We start from the raw sequence: 23,836 nt of genomic DNA on the forward strand, positions 1-23,836 counted from the left end.
TATAAATAGAATTTACACTACCCCTGTTGCTTCTCTTTTCTGGAAATTTTCTGAGACTTTCCAGTGACTGTGGTTATTATGCACTCTGTCCCCTGGATCCTAAGGCTAGAAAGGCTGAGGATTTACTATGAGAGTGCTATGGTTTGAATGTTTGTTCCCTCCAAAACACATGTTGAAATTTAATTGCCATTGAAATGATATTGGGAGGTGAGATCTTTAGGAGGCATTATGTTATGAGGGCAGAGCCTTCATGAATGAACTAATGCTGGTGTCACAAGGGTGGGTTTGTTATTGCAGGAGTGAATTTGCTGTCTATTGCTCTCCCATACTGTCTTTCTCTCTTGCCCTTCTGTGATATGATGCCTTCCACCACTTTAGGACTCAGCAATAAGGACTTTACCAGGTACTGGTTTCTCAATCTTAGGCTTCCCAGCCTTCAGAATTATGAGCCAATAAATTCTGTTCATTATAAATTATCCATCTGTGGTATTATTAAAGAAGCACGAAAATGGACTAAAACACAATCTTAGCTGTCCTGCATTATGTCAACCACAACCATCCTTCTGACTATAATTATTAGCTTCATAAGTTAAATCTTTATCGACAAGTCCACATAGAACCTACAAACCATAGCTAATGAGTTATTTTTAAATTCTGAATTTGTAAGAACCACAATATTTTAAAAGTAACAATAGTTTATGTAAAAATACAATAATAACTAGTGTAGCTAATTCTCTAAACTCATAAGAATTATAAGGTTGGTTTAATTTGTATGATTAATTTTCTAAAAATGACAGTGGAGTGGATTAATAGTTAAATCTTGATCAATAATCTATCCTGAACAGTTGCATTTGTAATTATGATGATTACAGCAGAACAGAAGGATAGATGACTACAAGAATGATTTCTCCTACCTCTCTATTCTGAAAACAGGTTTTTAAAATTAGATATTTTTTCTTGAAGTATGGCTATATGCTATCATTATGCCTGAAAAAGCTTAGCAACAATACTTACCTTGGTTTGAATTCCAGGTGTTGAACAAGTTAGTAAGCCTTTCTTTCCCTCAGTTTCTTTTACAAGCAAATTGGAGTTCTAACCTTTATGTGGGAGCATTTAAAATGATGTACAAAATATAGTGACTATTACAGTGCTTGGCACATATTAGCACTGTATTTTATTTTTATATATTTATTGCTTCTTCCAGATAGAGATTAATTACAATGAATAATTTAGGCACTCAATAATTATTACTGAATAAATGAATGAAAGTACTTCAAATTTCACATTTTATTCAATACCCCACATATTCAGAAGGGATTAAAGTTATGAAATGCAGAATTTCTTAGTCCTATATCATAATTTTAGACTTATGTCTCCCAAATTTTTATTCTTAGTACTATTTTGTAGTCCTAGTTTTTTTTCTTCCTCTATTACATTCCATGATTAATGTGGCTTATAAATTAGAATCTCACAATGAACAAAAATTAATGCTAACTTCAGTTTCAGTTATGTGTAATTCTAAGGGCCAAAAGAAATGAATAATTTTTGAATATAGCAGCAGATTTTCTCAACTGGAATATGTTTTTTAAGTGGGTATTATTTATTGAGGTAATACTTTGTCTTTTCCTGTACTATATTTTTAAATCCTATATTGAAATATAATTGATTGCCAAAAACCACTCATATTTAATGCATAAAATTTGATGAGGTTGGACATATGCATACACTTGTGAAACCATCAACCATCACCATAATTAAAATAATAGGCATACATACTCATTATTTCTAAAAGTTTCCTTTTGCTTTTTTACTGATTTTTTAATAAGAACACTCAACATTAGATCTACCTTCTTAACAAATTTGAATGTACAATACAGTACTGTAAATATAATACAGTATTTAACTCAAATGAGAAGCTGTGGTTCAATGGGTATAATTAAAACTTTAAACCCACTGAACCACAAGTCCCCATGTTGTTCTTCCCCATCACATGGCAACCACCAACCTATTCTCTACTTCTATGAATAGAGATTTAAATGCATGACCTGAAACTGTAAAACTTCTAGAAGACATAAAAGAAAAGCTTCTTGACATTGGTCTTGACAATAATTTCTTGCATATGACACCAAAAACACAGGTAATAAAAGCAAAAATGGACAAGTGAGACTACATCAAATGAAAAAGTTCTGCACAGCAATGGAAGCAATGAACAGAATGAAAGGAAAACCTATGGAATGGGAGAAATATTTGCAAACCATATAAATGAGAGGAAATTATCCAATATATATAAAAAAACATTTATAACTCATAACAAAAAAGCAAATAACCTGATTTTTAAATGTGTAAATAGCTGGAATGGGCATTTCTCCCAAGAAGACATATAAATGGCTAACAGGTATGTGAAAAAGATTATCAACATGACTAATCCTCAGGGAAATGTAAATCAGAATCACAATAAGGTATTACCTCACAACTGTTGATGGCTATTATTTAAAAACGTGTTAATTAGGATGTAGAAAAATTGGAATCCTTGAGCACTCTTGGTGGAAATAAAAAATGGTGCAGCCACTGTGGAAAATACTATAAAGGTTCCTCAAAAGATTAAAAGCAGGACTACCATAGGATCCAGAAATCTCACTTCTGGATATTTATCCAAAAGAATTTAAATCATAATCAAAGAGAAATCTATATTCTCAGGCTTGTTGCTGCATTATTTACAATAGATATGATATAGTAGAAACCCAAGTGTCCTTCAACAGATGAATGGGAAAAAGAAAATGCTATTTATATAACGGAACATTATTCAATCTTAAACAGATGGAAATCCTACCATTTGTGGTAACATAGATGAACCTGGAGGGCCTTATACTAAGTAAAATAAGCCAGTCACAGCAGGACAAACACGGCATGACGCCACTTACATGAGATACCTAAAATGTACTACATTTCTGGATGTTTGAGAGAAGGCAACTGGGTCTTTTCAGCAATATACCAGCATCAAAAATTGATTTCATGATGGTATTTAACTTTATTTCTGATTTTATAAATATGAGTGTTGAATAAGTCCATTTATAGATTATTCCGATTAACTGACACATGCTTTACCACTTTCCAAAGCACTTTTTAAATATATTCATTATTTTCCTTTAGGTAAAGAGATACCCTACAGAAACCAGTGGGATATTTTCCCAATACTAAATCTGAACAGTGTTATGTAATTAACTCAAAGGCAGACATTTCATAAATATGCTTAACTGAGATCTTTCTACTTGAACTGTTTATTTATATGCTGTTGTACTTAGTGGAACATGAAGCTTTTAAAGTCTGAGCCTGAGATTAATTACAAAAATTGTTTGCCGTCTTGACTCCTTTTACTAAGGTTTCAAGAAACTGTCTCATTTGATTTTAAAGTACAAGTCATGAAATTTAAAATGTCTCTCTGGACACTGGATTTTTTTTTCCGTGAAAATGTGTGGTATTTGTGGGAAGATGTGCCCTATCTCATCAGTCAACATTATTTTAGACAGAGTGCTTGCTTTTTCCTGGGTGACACATATGCCAATTATCCAGAGGAATTCAATTCTCTTCCAGCTGCTTCCAGTTCTTATTTATAGACTTGACTCTCTGACAGACCATTTCTAAATATGTAGCTAGTGGTCTAGAAATGTCATCCTCACCTTTACAAGACAAACAATTTTGATAAACACTGCATCTGTAGCTTCAGAAGTAGTCCGAGCATGGAGAACACAAATGGCATGTTTTTTTAAAACTATATTTTATGATTAAGATACCTTTGAAACATAATCACACACATGAAAATACCAGTGATTAAACCTAGTTTATGGCCCTAAAATTGTATGTTATTTTTATCTTTGAAAACACTCACAATTCATAGTAATAACTATTTGCACTCAATATAGATTTTTAAAAATCTTAGATTGTCAAACTACAATCGTCAGTCTGAATAGTGAGGTAGATAAGTGTTATTCACTTCTTAAGTGTTTGTAGTAAAGCCACTCCAAAATGCCAAGACAACCAATTGAAAAAATAACAGGAATCAGTCAAAATAGATATCCATTGGCCACATAATAGATGTAGATTACTTTATTTCCTTGATCCATTTTCATAGATTTGACTGAACTAACTTCAAATTTGAGATTTAGGTTTTAGTCTGTGATCATATACATGCGACAATGAGGTTCTGAGAACTTTGCTGACCTCTATTAATTTCACCAACTATATAATAAAACTTTATGTAGAAATGAAGAAAACCAGACATTCTGGTCACTCTTTTATATGCCAGTACAAGACTGATAATTTAGCTCAATATAGAATCAGAATGCCTTAGGGTATCTATATTATTGTTTGCATAGATGCAGCATTGATATTAAAATGGTTATACAATATTATAGCATATTATTTTAATAGGCTAATTGTAAAGAAGTGTTTTTTAAAATTTTTTACTGAAACTTACATAGTGTTTCTGTAAGTCTGTGCCATGCACTATTTAAACACATTGCACATTTTATTTAATCTTCACAAAACTCAAAAACTGTAGGTAGGTAGATGTTATTATTTTTCCCATTTTACAGAAGAGGAAAAGGCACAGAGCGGTTAAGTAATTTGCCCAAGTTACACATTGATTAACTTCTAAAGTCATGATTCTAATATAAGAAATAGATCTCCAGGTTTACTAAGAATAGTTTTGATAATGAAACAACATCAATAAAGTACTCTCAATTTATTTTTAGATTCTTACATATGTGTAGAAAAGATAGTAAATATATGTGTTGGCTTTTACCTTTGTAAAAAAATAAAAATAATTCATCTGGGAGAAACACCACCAGGATGGCCAACTAGAGTTGCCTGGCACTAGTTTCCCCAACAAAAAGGACCAAAATAATGAATAAATAAATATATTTCAACTGGAATAACTGAGGAAACATACTGTTCCGTAACAGGAGCAACTACATCCCTGGGGAACATGGAAGCCCAGGATAGCACCATAGAGAAGGGATTAAAACATCCTGCCTCTGAAACAGTCTGTTCCTTTGGGATCAGCTCAGAGTAAGGCCAGCTGCTTCCTACAGGATAAAAGTAAGCTGGAGATCCCCAGTAGTCCCCATTGCTGAAACAGATGACATTGGTCCTTCTGCAGAAGAACCCCCAGTTCTTACAGGCTACAAATATAGTTGGGATAATTGTCAGTAGTTCACACAGCTGCATGGCCTCAGGGCCACTTCTGTACCTCTCCCTCATGACCTAAGCTGCTATGGCATAGCACCATCTTGAAACCAGACCCACAGCTAGAGGCATCCTGCCCTGGGAGCCAGTAGCCACTGCATCTCTCCATCACTGAGGACCTGTCATCGTTACACAATCTTAACATGGGTCCATGCAGTGCCACTACTTCAGCTGCCTGAATCCTGAGCCTGATGGAATGACCAAGACTCTGCCATCTGAACCCATATGGCATCCCTCCACCACCACCCCCTCCCGCCGTCCTGGGAAACAAGCAGACCTGTTCAAAAGTCAAAGACAAAGAGAGAATTCTAAAAGCTGGAGGAGAATAGCACCAAGTTAAATATAAGGCAATACCTATTAGACTATCAGCAGATTTCTCAGCAGAAACTCCTCATACCAGGAAAGAATAAGATGACATATTCAAAGTGTTAAAAGAAAAAAAAATCCCACTACACTGTCAGCCAACAACACTAAATCTAGCAAAACTAATCTTCAGAAATGAAGAATAAAGACTTTGCCAGAAAAGCAAAAGCTGAGGGAATTCATCACTACTACACTGGCCTTGCGAGAAATGCTTCAGGGAGTGTTACAACTGGAAAAAAAAGGCAATAATTACTATCATGAAAACACATGAAAGTATAAAACTCACCAGTAGATGTAAATTTATAATCAAATTCAGAATACCCAATACTGTAACAGTACTATGTAAATTTAAAAAAAAAAAAACAGTTACAGTTAGTGGCTAAATAACACACAATAAATAAAGATGTAAATTGAGGCAGCCAAAAATAAGTTGTAGGGAGGAGGAAAAGATCTAGAATATTTTTCTGCACCCAAAGTTCAGTTTTTGTTATCTTAATATAGTTTATGATAACTACAAGATGTGTTATGTTATCTTCATGTTATCTACAAAGAAATAAATTACAGCACATACATGAATGAGAAAGTGAAAGGAAATAAAGCTTAGCATCACAGAAAACCACCAAGCCACAGAATAAAAAGCAAGAGATACAGAAAGAGACATAGAAGCTACAAAACAACTAGAAATAATTTCAAAAATGGCAAAAGTAAGTTCTTACCTATGAATGATAATCATGAATGTAAATGGATTAAGTTCTCCAATAAAAGATATAGAATAACTGAATCAATAAAAAAATCCCAACTAAACACTTCCTAAAAGAGACTTGCCTAACCATTAAAGACAAACATAGACTGAAATTAACGGGATGAAAAAAAAAAAAAAAAAGGAAACCAAAAGCAAACAGGATTAATCATACTTAAATTAAATAAAAAAGACTTCAAGCAAAAAACTTAGAGAAGTGACAAAGAAAATTATTTTATAATGAGAAAGGCAGAGATACATTGCAATATAATAATAGTAGGGGACTTAAACACTCCATTTTCAACATGAACAGATCAGACAGAACGTCAACAAAGAAACACTGGACTTAAACTCTAAGAATAAGTGGTCTAAGCACTCAACATAGATTAAATGTACACATTGGTTAACTCCTAAAACCATGATTTTTAACAGGTATCTACAGAACATTCTATCCAATAGCTTCAGAATACACATTCTTCTCAACTGTACATGGAATGTTCTTCAGAATAGATAGTATGTTAGGACACAGAACAAGTCTACAAGTCTACAAGTCTTACAAATTAGAGAACATAGATATCATACCAAGTATCTTTTCTGATCACAATGGTATAAAACTAGAAATCAACAAGAAACACTTTCAAAAGTACACAAATATATGGAAATCAAACAACATGCTTTTTTTTTTCTTTTTTTTTGAGACAGAGTTTCACTCCTGTTGCCCAGGCTGGACAGAAATGGCGTAATCTTGGCTCACTGCAAACTTCACCTTCCATGTTCAAGTGATTCTCCTGCCTGAGCCTCCCAAGTAGCTGGGATTACAGGCATCTGCCACAACATCTGGCTATTTTTTGTATTTTTAGTAGAGACAGAGTTTCACCACATTGGCCAAGCTAGCCTCGAACTCCTGACCTCAGGTGCTCCATCTGCCTTGTCCTCCCAAAGTGCTGGGATTACAGGCATGAGTCACTGCACCCGGCCACAACATGCTTTTAAGTAATGAATGGGTAAATGAAGACATTTTAAAAGGGAAATTAAGAATTATTTTGAGACAAAAAGAATGGAAATACATCATACCCAAACCTGTGGACCACAGCAAAAGCAGTTCTAAGAGGGGAGTTTATGGCAATAAACACTCACATCAAAAAAGAAGAAAGATTTCTAATAACCTAATAACCAAATAACCTAGCAATGCCCCTCAAGGAACTAGAAGAACAAGAACAGACTAAACCCAAAATTGGTAAAAGGAAGGAAATAATAAAGCTTAGAGCAAAATAAATGGCGTAGTGACTTAAAAAAATTCAAAAAGTCAACAAAATGAAGAGATAGATTTTTGAAAAGATAAATAGAAGTAAAGAGCTTTTAGCAAGAATAACTGAGAAGAAAGAGAAAGAATGCAAATAAACTTAGAGCTGAAAAAGGAGACATTACAACTGATACCACAGAAATACTAGGGATCATAAAAGACCATTATGAACATATATGAATGAACAGATTTAATAGTATAGAGAAAAATGAATAAATTCCTGGATGTATGTCACCTATTAATATTAAACTATGAAGAAATAGAAAATTTGAACAAAACAATAATGAGTTACTAAAATGAAACGGACATAAAAACCTTTCCATCACAGAAAAGCCCAGGATCTGGTGGCTTTACTGGTCAATTCTACCAAACATTTAAAGAACTAATATAAATTCTCCTTAAACTATTTCAGAAAATTGAAGAGGTGGGACTACTTTCAAACTCATTTTATGAGGCCCACATTACCCTAATTCTAAACCACACACACACACAACAACACCAACAACAAAAATCTACAGACCAATATCCCTCATGAATATAAATGGAAACATTTTCAATAAGATACTAACAAGCCAAATTCAACAGCACATTGAAAAGATAATTTGAGATGATCAAGTGGGATTCATCCCAAGACTGCAAAGATGGTTTACCACATGCAAATAAATAAATGTGATATATCATTAATAGGAAGAAAGATAAAAACCATATTAAAATTTTAATAGATTCAGAAAAAGCATTTGACAAAATTCAACATTCCTTCATACTGAAAACTCTCAACAATTATATATAAAAGATATATAGCTCAACACAATTAAGGCCATTTATGTCAATTGCACAGCTAACATCATACTTAACCAGGATAGCAGAAATCTTTTTCTCTAAGATCAGAAATAAGACAAGGGATGCCAACTTTCGCCATTTCTATTCAACATAGTACTAGAAGTCCCAGCCAGAGCAAGTAGACAAAAGGAAGAAATAAAAGATATTCAAGTTGGAAAATAAGAAGTCAAGTTGCCCCTGTTTGCAGACAGCATGATCTTCTATATAGAAAACCCTGAAAACTTCACCAAAACACTATTATAATTTGTGACACATTCAGAAAAATTGTAGGTAAAAAATGAATAGATAAAAATCACTAGTGCTTCTATATTCTACCATTTAACTATCTGAAATAAATAAAAAATTCCATTTATAATTGCTACAAAAGTAATAAGTTATGTAGAAATAAACTTAGATAAGTAGGTGAAAGTTCTCCCCAATGAAAACTATAAAACATCAGTGAAAGAGATTGAAGAGACACAAACAAATGGAAAGATATCCCATGTGCAGGGACTGAAAAAACTGATATTGTTAAAGTGGTCATACTACCTAAAGTAATCTATAGATTTAATGAAACCTGTATTAAATATAAATGGCATTCTTGACATGAATAGAAATAACAATTCTAAAATTCATATGGAACCACAAAAGACCCTGAATAGCCAAAGCAATCCTTAGCAAAAACAAACAAACAAACAAACAAAAAAAAAACAAACAAAAAACATACTACCAAGTTATAGTAACCAAAAAAGGATAATACTGGCTTAAAAATAGGCACATAGGCCAATGGAACCGTATAGAAAGCCCAGAAATAAATTTATGCACCTACAGTCAACCGATTTTCAACAAAGGTGGCAAGAAAACACATTTGGGAAATATCTCAGTAAATAGTGCTGGGAAAATTAAATATCCATATGTAGAAGAATGAGATTAGACTCTCAACTCTCACTGTATAAAAAAATCAACTCAATGTGGATTATAGGTTTCACCGTAAAACCCAAAACTATGAAACTGCTAGGAGAAAATTTAGGGGAAACACTTCATTGCATTAGGCTGAGGAAGAGTTTTTTTGCATAATGCCTCAAAAACACAGGCAACAAAAGAAAAATAGACCTTGGGGTTATATCAAAATAAAAAGCTTCTGCACAGCAAAGAAAACAGAGTGAAGAGACAACCTACTGAAATGGGAGAAAATATTTGCAAACTATACATCTTACAAGGACTTAATATTCAGAATATGTAAGAAACTCAAGCAACTCAATAGCAAAATAATAATAATAATAATCTGATTTTAAATGAGCTAAAGATCTAAATAGACATTTCTCAAAATAAGACATACAAATATCCAATAGGTATATGGAAAAAGTTCAATATCATTAATCATCAGGAAAATACAAACAAAAACCACAATGAGATACCACCTCACTCCAGTTGGAATGGCTATTATCAAAAAGAAAAAGGAAGCAAGTGTGGATGTGAAGAAAAGAGAAGACTTAAACATTGTTGGTGGGATTGTAAACAGCACAGCCATTATGGAAAACAATATGGCACTTCCTCAAAAAAATTAAAAATAGAACTAACATATGATCCAGTGATCCAACTACTGGGTATGCATCCAAAGGAAATGAAATCAGAATGTTGAAAAGATATCTTAACTCTCATATTTATCACAGCATAATTTATAATAGCCAGGATATGGAACCAACCTCAGTAGTCAACAGTGTGTGAATAGATGGAGAGTGTGTTATATATACACCATGGAGTACTATTCAGTTATAAAAAAGAATGAAATCCTGTCATTTGTGACAACAATGGATGAACCTGGAGAACACCATATTAAGTGAAATAAGGCAGGCACAGAAAGACAAATACCACATGATCTCACTCATATGTGGAATCTAAAAATGAAAGCAAAAAGGTTCATCTTATAGAAGCAGAGAGTAGAACCGTAGTTACCAGACATGGGAGGAGGAGAGAGAGGGAGAATAGGAAGAGTTGGTTAACAGCAATAAATTTATAAGTACATAGAAGGAATAAGTTGGTGTTCTATTGCACAGTAGGGTGATGATGAGTTAATAGTAAGGTATTATATATTACAAAATATCTAGAAGACAGGCTTTGGAATGTTCTCACCACAAGGAAATAATAAATGCATGAAGTGATGGATATATTAACTACCCTGATTTGATTATTATACAACATATATATATATATATATATATATATGAAAACATCAATTTTACACCAGAAATATGTATAATTACAATGTATAAATTTAAAAACAAAAAATAAACAGAATAGAAAAACATTTATTTGAATAAACATGCACATATTTATTTTACTTATTTAGTAACTTATTTTATTAATTTAGTAAGTAACTTATTTTACTTATTTAGTAAGTAACTTCTAAAAGTTAAACCCTAAAGTCATTTTTGGATTAAAAAATGAATAAAATCATCATATTAGAACTTTTAAGTTACCTACAAAGAGACATCTAGCTTAGCTTTAAGTATAAAAACAGTTGGGGAGAAAAAATAAAAGAATTGGAAGAAATGATCAAGGACAAAGACGGGGAGCTAGCCTATCTTGTTTTCTTAGCATATTTGTTAAGCTCCTTGTATATGCATTCTGATTTAATCTTCAATTAAATTCTTGGCAGAAGAAATATTATCCCTAATTCACAAAGCAGCAACATGAAACTCAAGGAGATTAAGGGTATCATCCAAATTCACAGAGCTAGAAGATGGCAAAGCCAGGATTTGAACATGTTTGACAAAGCCCACAATTATTCTATCCCACTTAACCTCCATTGAAAGACAACATGCATATAATTCATTAGCAAAGGTAAGCTCATCTCTAGAGCTAAATTTTCCATGGGATTTCTCTTATGGATCTTCTCGTAAGCTGTAATGCATATAAAAGTGGACAACATCTTTGGCTAATCTTTTATAAAGAATAGTATACAGCAATTGCAATGAAAGATTCTTATACGTAACCCTGATAAATGCAGTTACACTGCAGTATTAAGTCAAGATACATCTGTCTGAGGGGTATGTGTAGGAGAAATAAACATGAGGGAAACATAAGGAATACAGTTTCTACAAAATGACCAAAAAAAAAAAATCACTGGGGATGAGGTACAATTGAAATGATTGTTGAAGGATGAATGAGACTTGAGTTACCAGACAACTAGAGAAGAACATTCACAGGAGAAAAGAAATAAAATACAAACAGCTAAGACAAAACCATTCCAATATAAAAATATAAATGATTAGTACTATTTTAACATATTTTATATATTAATTACTTAACATAAATGACTTCTTTTTTATTTAGTCAGTTATTTTTTAGATGGAATCTCAGTCGCTCTGTCGCCCAGGCTGGAATGTAGTGGCTCAATCTCGGCTCATTGCAACCTCTTTCTCCTGGGTTCAAATGATTCTCCTGCCTCAGTCTCTCAAGTAGCTGGGATTACAGGCATGCCCCAGCACGCCCAACTAGTTTTTTTTTTTTTTTTTAATTTGTAGTAGAGACAGGATTTCGCCATGTTGGTCAGGCTGGTTTCAAACTCCTAACATCAACTGATCTGCCTGCCTCGGTCTGCCGAAGTGCTGGGATTACAGGCATGAGCCACCATGCCCTGCCAACATAACTTCTAATTTTTACAATTTGTCTGAATGATAGATATCGTTATCATCATTTTATGAAAGGGGAAACTAAGACTCAGAAATATTGTTAACTGAACTTAGGAATGAAGTGATAAATTATGAAAACACGGAAGTACATAGCAACTGATTGGAGGTCATAAGGTGCAGTAGGGGCTGACTAGGGGAGATAATTCTAATATTAACATTTATGTTTTGCTCATGGTATTCTAACTCTGGTACATAAAATTTCTTATTTAAACCTTCATGGACCTTTGAGGAGCCTGTTAGGATCACCACGGATGTTCACATAAAAATGGAGTCTCAGAGAAGTTAGCAAATTGCTCATTTCATAAATCTAGTAGCAGAGACCCCTTGAAATTATGTAATTTTTATGCAGATTGGCTTATGTGCCTTTACTTAGGAAAGGGTATGTAGCTTATGTCAGCTTCCCAAAGGAGTTCATGATGCAAAAGAGAGGTTAAGAATCACTGTGTGCATTGATACAGAGAGGCATGATAGTCTGACAGAGTTCATAAGAGGGGAGCTTCTGAGCAACAGGGCTACCTGGTAGGGTCTTCAGATTGTCTACATTGATGAAGATTGAGCAAATAGGAAAATATGTTGAAATAATGGGAGGCTGGCTTCTCACTGTTGGAAAAGGAAGTTACAAATATGAAAGAGCGAAAGCTAGAATGAACCCTATGGTGTTGAAACGGAATTAGTGGTATTGGTACAAACATGTAATTTTCAATATGTAGAGACAGATAGATATAGACATGAATATAGATATGTATATTTATGTATGTGTATATGTATAAATATAAATGTATGTGTATACATATGTGTTTGTGTATATATTTAGCTCTGATCACCCCAGTGGCAATGAACATAAGTGAGACAAAGAAGTACTAAGGAAATCCTACATCCAGTGTTGGACAAAACCAGACAAAACTATGAACCTGCATAGTTGGACTCCATATACTTCACTATTTAACCACAATGTTATAGAAGTGAAGGGAGTTGTGGCCAGTGAGTGGAACATTAGAAAGTATTTTTACCTCCAGCACACACACACACACATACACACACACGCACATACACAAAACACTTTTTTTTCCCCTGAAGACTCCAATAAAACAACAAATGCTGGAGAGGATGTGGAGAAATAGGAATGCTTTTACACTGTTGGTGGGACTGTAAATTAGTTCAACCATTGTGGAAGACAGTGTAGCAATTCCTCAAGGATCTAGAACCAGAAATACCATTTGATCCAGCAATTCCATTTCTGGGTATATACCCAAAGGATTATAAATCCTTCTAACATAAAGACACATGCACACCTATGTTTATTGCAGCACTGTTCACAATTGCAAAGACTTGGAACCAACCCAAATGCCCATCAATGATAGACTGGATAAATAAAATGTGGCACCTATATACCATGGGATACTATGCAGTCATAAAAAAGGATGAGTTCATGTACTTTGCAGGGACATGGATGAAGCTGGAAACCATCATTCTCAACAAACTAACATAAGAATGGAAAACAAAACACTACATGTTCTCACTCATAAGAGGAAGCTGAACACAGGGCACAGAGAGGGGAACAACACCAGGTTCTGTGGGGCGGTTGGGGGCTAGGGGAGGGATAGCATTAGGAGAAATACCTAATGTAGATGACGGGTCAATGGGTGCAGCAAACCACCATGGCACATGTATACCTATGTAACAAACCTGTGTGTGCTGCACATGTATCCCAGAACTTAAAGTAAAATAAAAAAAATTATTATAACATTAAATTTTTGATTCTTTACAGTGTTGCCTCAAACCTATCACTTACAAATATTTTTCCTAGGTTAGTCTCTATTGTCACTACTCTTTGAAATATAAAAGTGTACATTTTAAAAGTTAAACTAATTTAGATAAATATTTTTGTACACGAATTTAATCATAAAAATTAAGTGCTAAATTTACAAAACTTACAAAAATATAGGCAGTGTGGCAACTGCTTTACATACATTATCTCAATTAATTTCTGCAACAACACTCTGAATTCAAATCTGTTACTCTCACCATTTTGGGGATGATGAATCTCAGACTTAGAAAGTTATTAAATAAGTTGCTCCAATAATTTATGTTAGATGCCTTGATACATTGCAATGGATTATTGTGGACTCATATACATTCACCACAGGATCACAGATGTGTTATGCTATGACTCAAATTTCCTAAATACCCCTGAAGAAGAGACTAAGCTAAAAGATACGTGTTTTTCAAAAACAAAGCCTTTTGAGAAAAGTGACTGTATGACCCCCTATTATAGGCTGTTTCACCCTAAACAGAGGGAATTTTGTGATATTATAGAGAACTATTTGAAGAACTTAAGGATACTTTAACATTAAAGCACATGTCAACATTTGCTTTCAGACTTACGTTTTTTCTTTCTAGACATTGTGCTGCACTGTCCAAAAAAAGAGGTATTTTATCATACAGAGATAGGCCTATAGCTAATGTGCTCCACACGTCTGTTACTGACATAGGAACTTGTCAATTGACAGAAATGTTAGTGAACTAAAAACAAGGCTTAGAAAAGCTTTCAAGAGATCTAGCAGCACTGAACTTGCTGAGAAAGGTGTGGAAGCCCCAAATGACTCAACTGAAATCCCTGTAGAGATTTGAACCAACTGTAGTCAGAAATACAAAGTAGAAGCAGTGGAAAATAGGAACGATGAAAGGCAAATGGTAACATAAAGCAAACAGAGTCAAATTTGAGATCAAAAGTATATCATTCAATTGCAGATGAAGGGAAAGATAGAGTGGCTAAAGTTTGATCATAATAGGACATTTAATATGACACCAATCCCTGATTAGACAGGTATATTGAGATAGTAGGGTTTTTTTACATACAATATTTACCTATTTAAATGATCAAATATTTCCAATTTTATATGAAATTGGTTGGGGAGAACAATTGAAAGGATATCTATGAGTATACAATGAAAGAAATTTGTAAAGGCTACATTATCAAAACTGTGCTATGCCAAGAGGAGTCTGAGTTAAAAAAAGGTAATTGTTCATAACTGATTAGTGTTTGGAAAAGTATTATTAAAACTCCTTGCAATTTTCATAACTGTGAATAATAGTAAACAAAGTTGTGCATTTTTAAAATTGGAGACTATTTTTTAAAGAGCAGTTCTAGGTTCACAGAAAAGTGGAAAGGAAGTTACAGAAAGTTCCCATATTCCCCCCAACCCCACACATGCACAGTCTTCCTCATAATCAATAACCCCCACGGGAGTGGAGCCTACACTGACACATCATTATCACCTCAAATTCATAGTTTACGTTAGAGTTCACTGTCAATTTCATGCATTCTGTGGGTTGGGACAAATGTATGATATCATGTATTCACCATTATAGTATCATACTCAGTATTTTCACTGCCCTCTGCTCCTCCTATTTATCCCTCCCCGCTGTCCCACCAAACCCTGGAAAGCAGTGATTTTTTTTCACTGTCTCCGTAGTTTTGTCTTTTTAAGAATCTAATGTAGTTGGGAATATACAGTATGTAATGTTTTCTGATTGGCTTCTTTCACTTAGTAATATACATTTAAGTTCCTCCTTGTTTTATCATGGCTGGATAGCTCATTTATTTTTAGCATTGAATAATATGTCATTGTCTGGATGTATCACAGTATCTCCGTTCATCTACTGAGGGACATCTTGGTTGCTTCCAAATTTGGGAACATACGCATAAAGCTGTTGTACACATCTGTGTGCAGGTTTTTGTGAGGACATATGCTTTCCACTCTTTTGGGTAAATACTAAGAGTGCAATTACTGGATTCTTTGTAAGAAGAGGTTCAGTTTTGTGAGAAACTATCATCGAAAGAGTTTGTACCATTTTGCATTCCCATGACCAGTGAGTGAGAGTTTCTGCTATTCTACATCATTGCCAGCATTTGGTGTTGTCAAGGTTCTGGATTTCGTCCATTTTAATAGATGTGTCGTGGTATCTCACTGTTGTTTTAATTTTAATTTTCCTGATAACATATGATATGGATCATCTTTTATATGCTCATTTGGCATCTGTATATCTTCTTTGGTGTGGTATCTGTTAAGGCCGTTGGCCCACTTTTCAATCAGTTTTGTTTTGTTTTGTTTTCTTACTGTGAAGTTTTAAGAGTGTGTTGTATGTTTCGAATAACAGTCCTTTATCACAAGTGTCTTTTGCAAATATTTTTTCCCAGTCTACAGTTGGTGTTATCATTCTATTGTCTTTCACAGAGCTGATTTTTTTTTTTTTTTTCTTTGTGAGACGGAGTCTTGCTCTGTTTCCCATGCTGGAGTGCAGTGGCGCGATCTCAGCTCACTGCAACCTCCACATTCCTGGTTCAACCGATTCTCCTGCCTCAGCCTCCCGAGTATCTGGGACTACAGGTACCTGCCACCACGTCCAGCCATTTTTTTTTTTTTTTTTGTATTTTTAGTAGAGACGGGGTTTCATTGTGTTAGCCAGGATGGTCTCAATCTCCTGACCTCATGATCCACCCACCCTGGCCTCCCAAAGTGCTGGGACTACAGGCATGAGCCACTACACCCACCCAGAAGTTTCTAATTTTAGTGAAGTCAAGCTTATTAATCATTTCTTTCATGAATCATGCCTTTTATGTTGTATCTAAAAAGCCACCTTCATACCCAAGGTCATTTAGGATTTCTCTTACGTTGTCTATTAGGAGTTTTTATTTAAAGTTTTGTGTATGGCATTTAGGTCTATGATCAATTTGGAATTAATTTTTGTGAAGAATGTAACTTCTGTGACTAGATTTATTTTTTCTTTTCTCTGTCTCTCCTTCCTTCCTTCCTCTCCCCTCCCTCCCTCCCTCCCTCCCTCCCTCCCTCCCTCCCTTCCTTCCTTCCTTCCTTCCTTCCTTCCTTCCTTCCTTCCTTCCTTCCTTCCTTCCTTTTTTTCTTTCCTTTTCTTTTCCTCCCTCCCTCTCTTCCTCCCTCTCTTTTCTTTTTTTTCTTTCTCTTTTAACATGTGGATGTCCCGTTATTCTAGCACCTTTTGTTTAAAATGATCTTTGCTCCATTGTTTTGCTTTTGTTCTTTTGTCGAAGACCAGTTAATTATATCTGTACAAGTCTATTTCTGGGCTCTCTATTCTGTTACATTGATCTGTTTATCTACCTTTTGTCATCATAACACTGATATGGCTTAAAGTAGGGTAGTGTCAGTCCTCCAACATTTTTTTCATTCTCTTTCACCATTGTTTTGGCTATCCTGGCTCTTTTGCTTCTCTATAGAAACTTTAGAATTGGTTTGTTGATATCCACAAAATAACTTGCTAGTATTTTGATTGGGAATTACATTGACTCTATAGATCAAGTTGGGAAGAAAGGACGTATTGACAATGTTGACTGTTCCTATTTGTGAACATGGACAGTCTCTCCATTTATTTAGTTCTTGGATTTCCTTCATCAGAGTATTTCTAATTTTGCTTATATAGATCTTGTACGTATTTTGTTAGATACATAGCTAAGTATTTCATTTTGGGGGGTGTCAGTGTAGGTGGTATTGTGGTTTTCATTTCAAATTTCACTTCTTCATTGCTAGAATTTAGGTAAGTTATTGATTTTTCTTTATTAACCTTGTATCCTCAACCTTGCTATAATCACTTCTTAGGTTTTTTATTTTTAATTTTTGTGGGTATATGGTGTATATATTTATGGGGTACATGAGATATTATGATACAGACATGCAATATAAAATAAACACATCATGAAGCATTTGTCCATTGAGCTGTAAACAATCTAATTATACCAATATTCCAATATACCAATATTCCAAACATGGAAAAATATTTTTCCATTTTTTGTTGTGATTACTCTATGTGATTATAAAATGTACAGTTAAATTATTATTGACTATAGTCACCATGTTGTACTAGCAAACACTAGGTCTTATTCATTATTTCTATTTTTTTGTACCCATTAACCATTACCATCTCCCCACCAGACCCTCACTACCCTTCCCAGCTTCTGGTCCATTTTTCTACTCTCTATGTCCATACATTCAATTGTTTTGATTTTTAGATCCCACAAATAAGTGAGAACATGCAATGTTTGCCTTTCTGTGCCTGGCTTAATTCACTTAACCTAATCATCACCAATTGCATTGATGTTTTTGCAAATGACCGAATCTCATTCTTTTCTATGGATGAATACACTCCATTGTGTATATGTACCACATTTTTTCATTCATGTATCTGTTGATGGACACTTCGATTGCTTCCAAATCTTGGCTATAATAAACGTACTCCAACAAACATAGGAGTGCAGATATCTCTTTGATATACGGATTCCCTTTCTTTTGGATATATACCCAGCAGTGAGATTCTGGGATCATATAGTAGCTCAATTTTTAGTTTTGTGAGGAACCTCCAAACTGTTCTTCATAGTGACAGTACTAATTTACATTCCCAGCAACAGTGTACAAGGGTTTTTTTTTTTCTCCACATCCTCTCCAGCATTTGTTACTGCCTGTGTTTTGGACAAATACCATTTTACCTGTGGTGAGACGATACCTCATTGTAGTTTTGATTTGCGTTTCTCTGATGATCATTGATATTGGGCACCTTTTCATATGCCTGTTTGCCATTTGTATGTCTTCTTTTGAGAAATTTCTATTCAAATCTTTTGCCCAATTTGATTGGATTATTAGATGTTTTCCTATACAGCTGTTTGAGATCCTTGTGTATTCTGGTTATTAATCCCTTGTCAGATGGGTAGTTTGCAAATGTTTTCTTGCATTCCATGAGTTGTCTCTTGTTGATTGTAACCTTTGCTATGCAGAATTCCTTTCACTTTACTTGATCCCATTTGCTCATTTTTGCTTAGGTTGCCTGTGTTTGTGGGTAATGAGATCAAAGCCTTTCAAGAAACGTTTGCCCAGACAAATGTCCTGAAGATTTTCCCCAATGTTTCCTTGAGGTAGTTTCATAGTCCAAGGTCTTAAATTTAAGTCTTTAATACATTTTGACTTGATTTTTGTATATGACAAGACATAGGGATCTTGTTTCATTAATTTCATTTTTCTGCATATAGCTATCCAGTTTTCCCAGCACCATTTATTGAGGAGACTCTCTTTTCCCCAGTGTATGATCTTGGCACCTTTGTTGAAAATTAATTTGCTATAGGTATGTGGATTCGTTTCTGGGTTCTTCATTCTGCTCCATTGGTCTATGTGGCTGTTTGCATGGCAGTACCCAGCTAATTAGTTACTATAGCTCTGTAGTTAATTTGAAGTCAGGTAATGTAATTCCTTCCATTTTGTTCTTATTGCTTAGGACAGCTTTGGCTATGATGAGTTTTTGTGGTTCCATATAAATTTTAGGATAGTTGTGCTGTTTCTATTTATGTGAAGATGGTCACTGGTATTTTGATAGGGATTGCACTGAGTTTGTAGATTGCTTTGGCTAGTATGGATATTTTAAGAATACTCATTCTTCAAATCCATAAACACAAAATATTTTTCCATTTTTTATTGTCCTCTTGAATTTCTTTTATCAGTGTTTTAAGTTTTTATTATAGAGCTCTTTCACTTCTTTGGTTAACTCCTAGGTATTCAATTTTATTTATGGTTATTATAAGTGGTAATATTTTTTATTTCTTTTTCAGATTGTTCATGGTTGGCATATGAAAATGCTACTGATTTTTGTATGTTGATTTTGTATCCTGCAACTTTGCCTCATTTGTTTATTAGCTTTAGTAGTTTTTTTGTGGAGTGTTTAGGTTTTTCCAAATATAAGCTCATATCATCTGCAAATAAGAACGTTTTGACTTCTTCTTTCCAATCTGGAAGCCCTTTGTATCTTCCTCTTGTCTGATTGCTCTAGCTAGTACTTTCATTACTATGTTGAATAACAGTGGTGACAGTGGCTGTCCTTGTAATGTTCCATATCTCAGAGGAAAGGCTTTCAGTTTTTTCCCATTAAGTATGATATTAACTTTGAGTTTGTCTTATATGGATGACTTTTATTAGGTTAAGGTAAGTTTCTTATATAAGCAGTTTTCTGAGGATTTTTATCATGAAGATATGTTGAATTTTATCAAATGCTATTTTGGCATCAATTGAAATGATCAGTTTTTAATTCTTCATTCTGTTGCTGTGATGTATCACATTGATTGATTTACATATATTGAACTATGTTTGTATCCCAGGAATAGATCCCATCTGGTCATGATGAATGGCCATTCTAATGTATTATCGAATTCAGTTTGCTAGTATTTTGTTGAGGATTTTTTACATCAATATTTACCAGATATATTGGTCTTTAGTTTTCTTATTTTTTTATATGTTTTTTTGTTTTAGTATCAGGGTAATATTGTTCTTGGGGAATAAGTTTGGAAGTATTCCCGCCTCCTCTATTTTTCGGAGGAGTATTAGTTCTTTAAATGTTTGGTAGGATTCAGCAGTGAAAACATAGGGTCTCAGGCTTTGCTTTACTGGGAAAATTTTTATTACAGCTTTGATCTCATTACTTGTTATTGGTTTGTTCAGGTTTTGTGTTTCTTCCTGGCTCAATCTTGGTAGGTTGTATGTATCTAGGAAACTAACCATTTCTTCCAGATTTTCCAATTTATTGGCATATAGTTCTTCATAGTTGCCACTAATGATGCTTTGAATTTCTGCAGTATCAACTGTAATATCTCCTTTTTCATTTCTGATTTTGTTTATTTGGAGCTTCTCTCATTTTTCTTAGTGTGGGAAAAGATTTGTCAATTTTGTTTAACTTTTCAAGAAAAGCCAATTTTTTGTTTCATTCATATTTGTAGTTTTTTCATTTCAATGTCATTTATTTCTGCTCTGATCTTTATTATTTCTTTTCTTCTACTAGTTTTGGGTTTGTTTGCTCTTACTTTTCTAGTTTTTTAAGATGCATCATTTAATTGTTTATTTGAAGGTTTTCCTTTTTTTTTTTTTTTTTTGATGTAGGCACTTTTGGCTATAAACTTTCCTCCTAGTACTGTTTTTGCTTTATCACAAAGATTTGGATATGCTGTGTTTCTATTATCATTTGTTTCAAATAATTTTTCAATTTCCTTCTTAATTTCTTTATTGGCTTACTGTTCCATCAGGAACATATTGTTTAATTTTCATGTATTTGTATAGTTTCTAAAATTCCTCTTATTATTAATTTCTAGCTTTATTCCATTGTGGTAAGAGAAGATGCTTAATATTGTTTCATTTTTTGAATGTCATAAGAATTTTTTGTGACCTACATATGATTTATCCTTGAGAATGATCCATGTGCTGAGGAAAAAATGTATATTATGCAGCTCTTGAATGAAATGTTCTGTAAATATCTATTGGATCTGTTTGGTTTATAGTGCAGGTTAAGTCTGATGGTTCTTTGTTAATTTTCTGTCTGCAAGATCTGAGAGTGGGGTGTTGAAGTCTCCAGTAACTACTGTATTGGGGCCTATCTCTTTATTTAGCTCTAATAACATTTCCTTTATATATCTGGGTGCTTTGGTGTTTCTTTAGCTGTGTTAATACCTCCTTTATATATCTGGGTGTTCAGTATATTTGAAATTGTTATATCCTCTTGTTAAATTGACTCCTTTATCATCACATAGTGACTTTTTTGTCTCTTACAGTTTGTGTCTTGAAATCTATTTTGTTTTTTAAGTATAGATACTCCTGGTCTTTTTTGGTTTCCATTGGCATAGAATATCTTTTTCCATCCCTTTATTTTCAGTCTGTGTGTCTTTATATGTGAAGTGTGTTTCTTGTAAGCAACAGATCAATGGATCTTGTTTTTTTTTTCATCCATTCAGCTAGTCTATTTCTTTTGATTGAAGAATTTAGCCTGTTTGCATTCAATGTTATTATTGATAAGAACTTACTCCTGCCATTTTATTATTTGTTTTGTGGTTGTTTTGTGGTCTTCTCTTCTTACTTTCCTTCCTGTCTTTCTTTAGTAAAGCTGATTTTCTCTGGTGATATGGTTTAGTTTCTTTTTCTTCTTTTTCTTTTTTTGAAACAGTTTCACTCTTGCTGCCCAGACTGGAGTGCAATGGCACGATCTCAGCTCACTGCAACCTTCACCTTCCAGGCTCAAGCAATTCTCCTGCCTTAGCCTCCCAAGTAGCTGGGATTAAAGGCACCTGCCACCACACCCAGGTAATTTTTTGTACTTTAGTAGAGACAGGGTTTCACCATGTTGGTCAGGCTGGTCTCAAACTCCTGACCTCAGGTAATCCACCTGCCTCAGTCTCCCAAACTGCTGAGATTACAAGCATAGGCCACCACGCCCAGCTAGTATAGTTTCTTTTTTTTTCTTTTTTTTTTTTTTTTTTTATCTGTTGTATGTTTTTTGACTTGAGGTTACCATGAGCATTGCAATACTATCTTTTAACCTATTATTTTAACCTGATAACAACTTAACACCATTTGCATAAACGAACAAAAACTCTCCTTAACATTTTCCCTCTGCTTTTTAACATTTTGTTGTTTCTATAAATATCCTATTTTACTATGACTTGAAAAGTTGTTGTAGTTATGATTTTTAATTGGTTTATTGTTTAGTGTTTCCACAGAGTTGTTTCACACCACCGTTATAATGTTACAATATTTTGTGTTTTTCTGTGTACTGACTTTTATCAGTAAGTTTTGTTCCTCACGTGATTATTTATTGCTCATTAATGTCCTTTACTTTCTGACTAAAGTGCTCCCTTTAGCATTTCTTGTAGGATGGGTATAGTGTTGATGACATTCCTCAGCTTTTGTTTGTATGGGAACTTCTCCTTCTTCATGTTTGAAGAATATTTTCACTGGACATACCATTCTAAGGTAAAAGATTTTTTTCCCTCTAGCACTTTAAATATGTTATGCCACTCTCTTCTGGCCTGTAAGGTTTCCACTGAAAAGTCTGGTGCCAGATGAATTGGAGCTTCATTGTATGTTATTTATTTCTTTTCTCTTGCTACTTTTAGGATCCTTTCTTTATATTTGGCTTTTGAGAATTTGATTATTAAATACCTTGAGGTAATCTTGTTTAGATTAAAATTCTTTGCGTTCTATAACTTTCTTGTACTTGAATATTGATATTTTTCTCTGGGTTTGGAAAGTTCTCTATTATCCGTTTGAATGACATTTCTACCCCTATCTCTTTACCTCCTCTTTAAGGCCAACAATTCTTAGATTTACCCTTTTTTGCAGCTATTTTCTAGATCCTGTAGGTTTGCTTCACCTTTTGCTTTTGTCTCCTCTGACTGTGTATTTTCAAATAGCCTGTCTTCAAGCTCACTAATTCTTTTTTCTGCTTGATCTATTCTTTTATTAAAGGACTCTGATGCATTCTTCTGTATGTTAATTGCATTTTTCAGCTCCAGAATTTCTGCTTGATTCTTTTAAATTATTTCAATCTCTGTTAAATTTATCTGATGGAATATCAGATTTCTTCTCTATATTCTCTTGAATTTATTTGAGCTTCTTCAACACAACTATTTTGAATTTTGAATGCTGTCTGAAAGGTCATGTATCTCCGTTTTTCCAGGATTGGTCACTGGTACCTTATTTAGTTCATTTAATATGGTCATGTTTTTCTGGATGGTGTTGATGCTAATAGATGTTCTCTGTCTGGGCATTGGAGTGTTAGGCATTTATTTTAGTCTTTACTGTCTTGGCTTATTTGTGGCTGTCCTTCTTGAGAAGA

Source organism: Macaca mulatta, chromosome 1, assembly GCF_049350105.2.
Source record: "Macaca mulatta isolate MMU2019108-1 chromosome 1, T2T-MMU8v2.0, whole genome shotgun sequence".
Taxonomy (NCBI): domain Eukaryota; kingdom Metazoa; phylum Chordata; class Mammalia; order Primates; family Cercopithecidae; genus Macaca; species Macaca mulatta.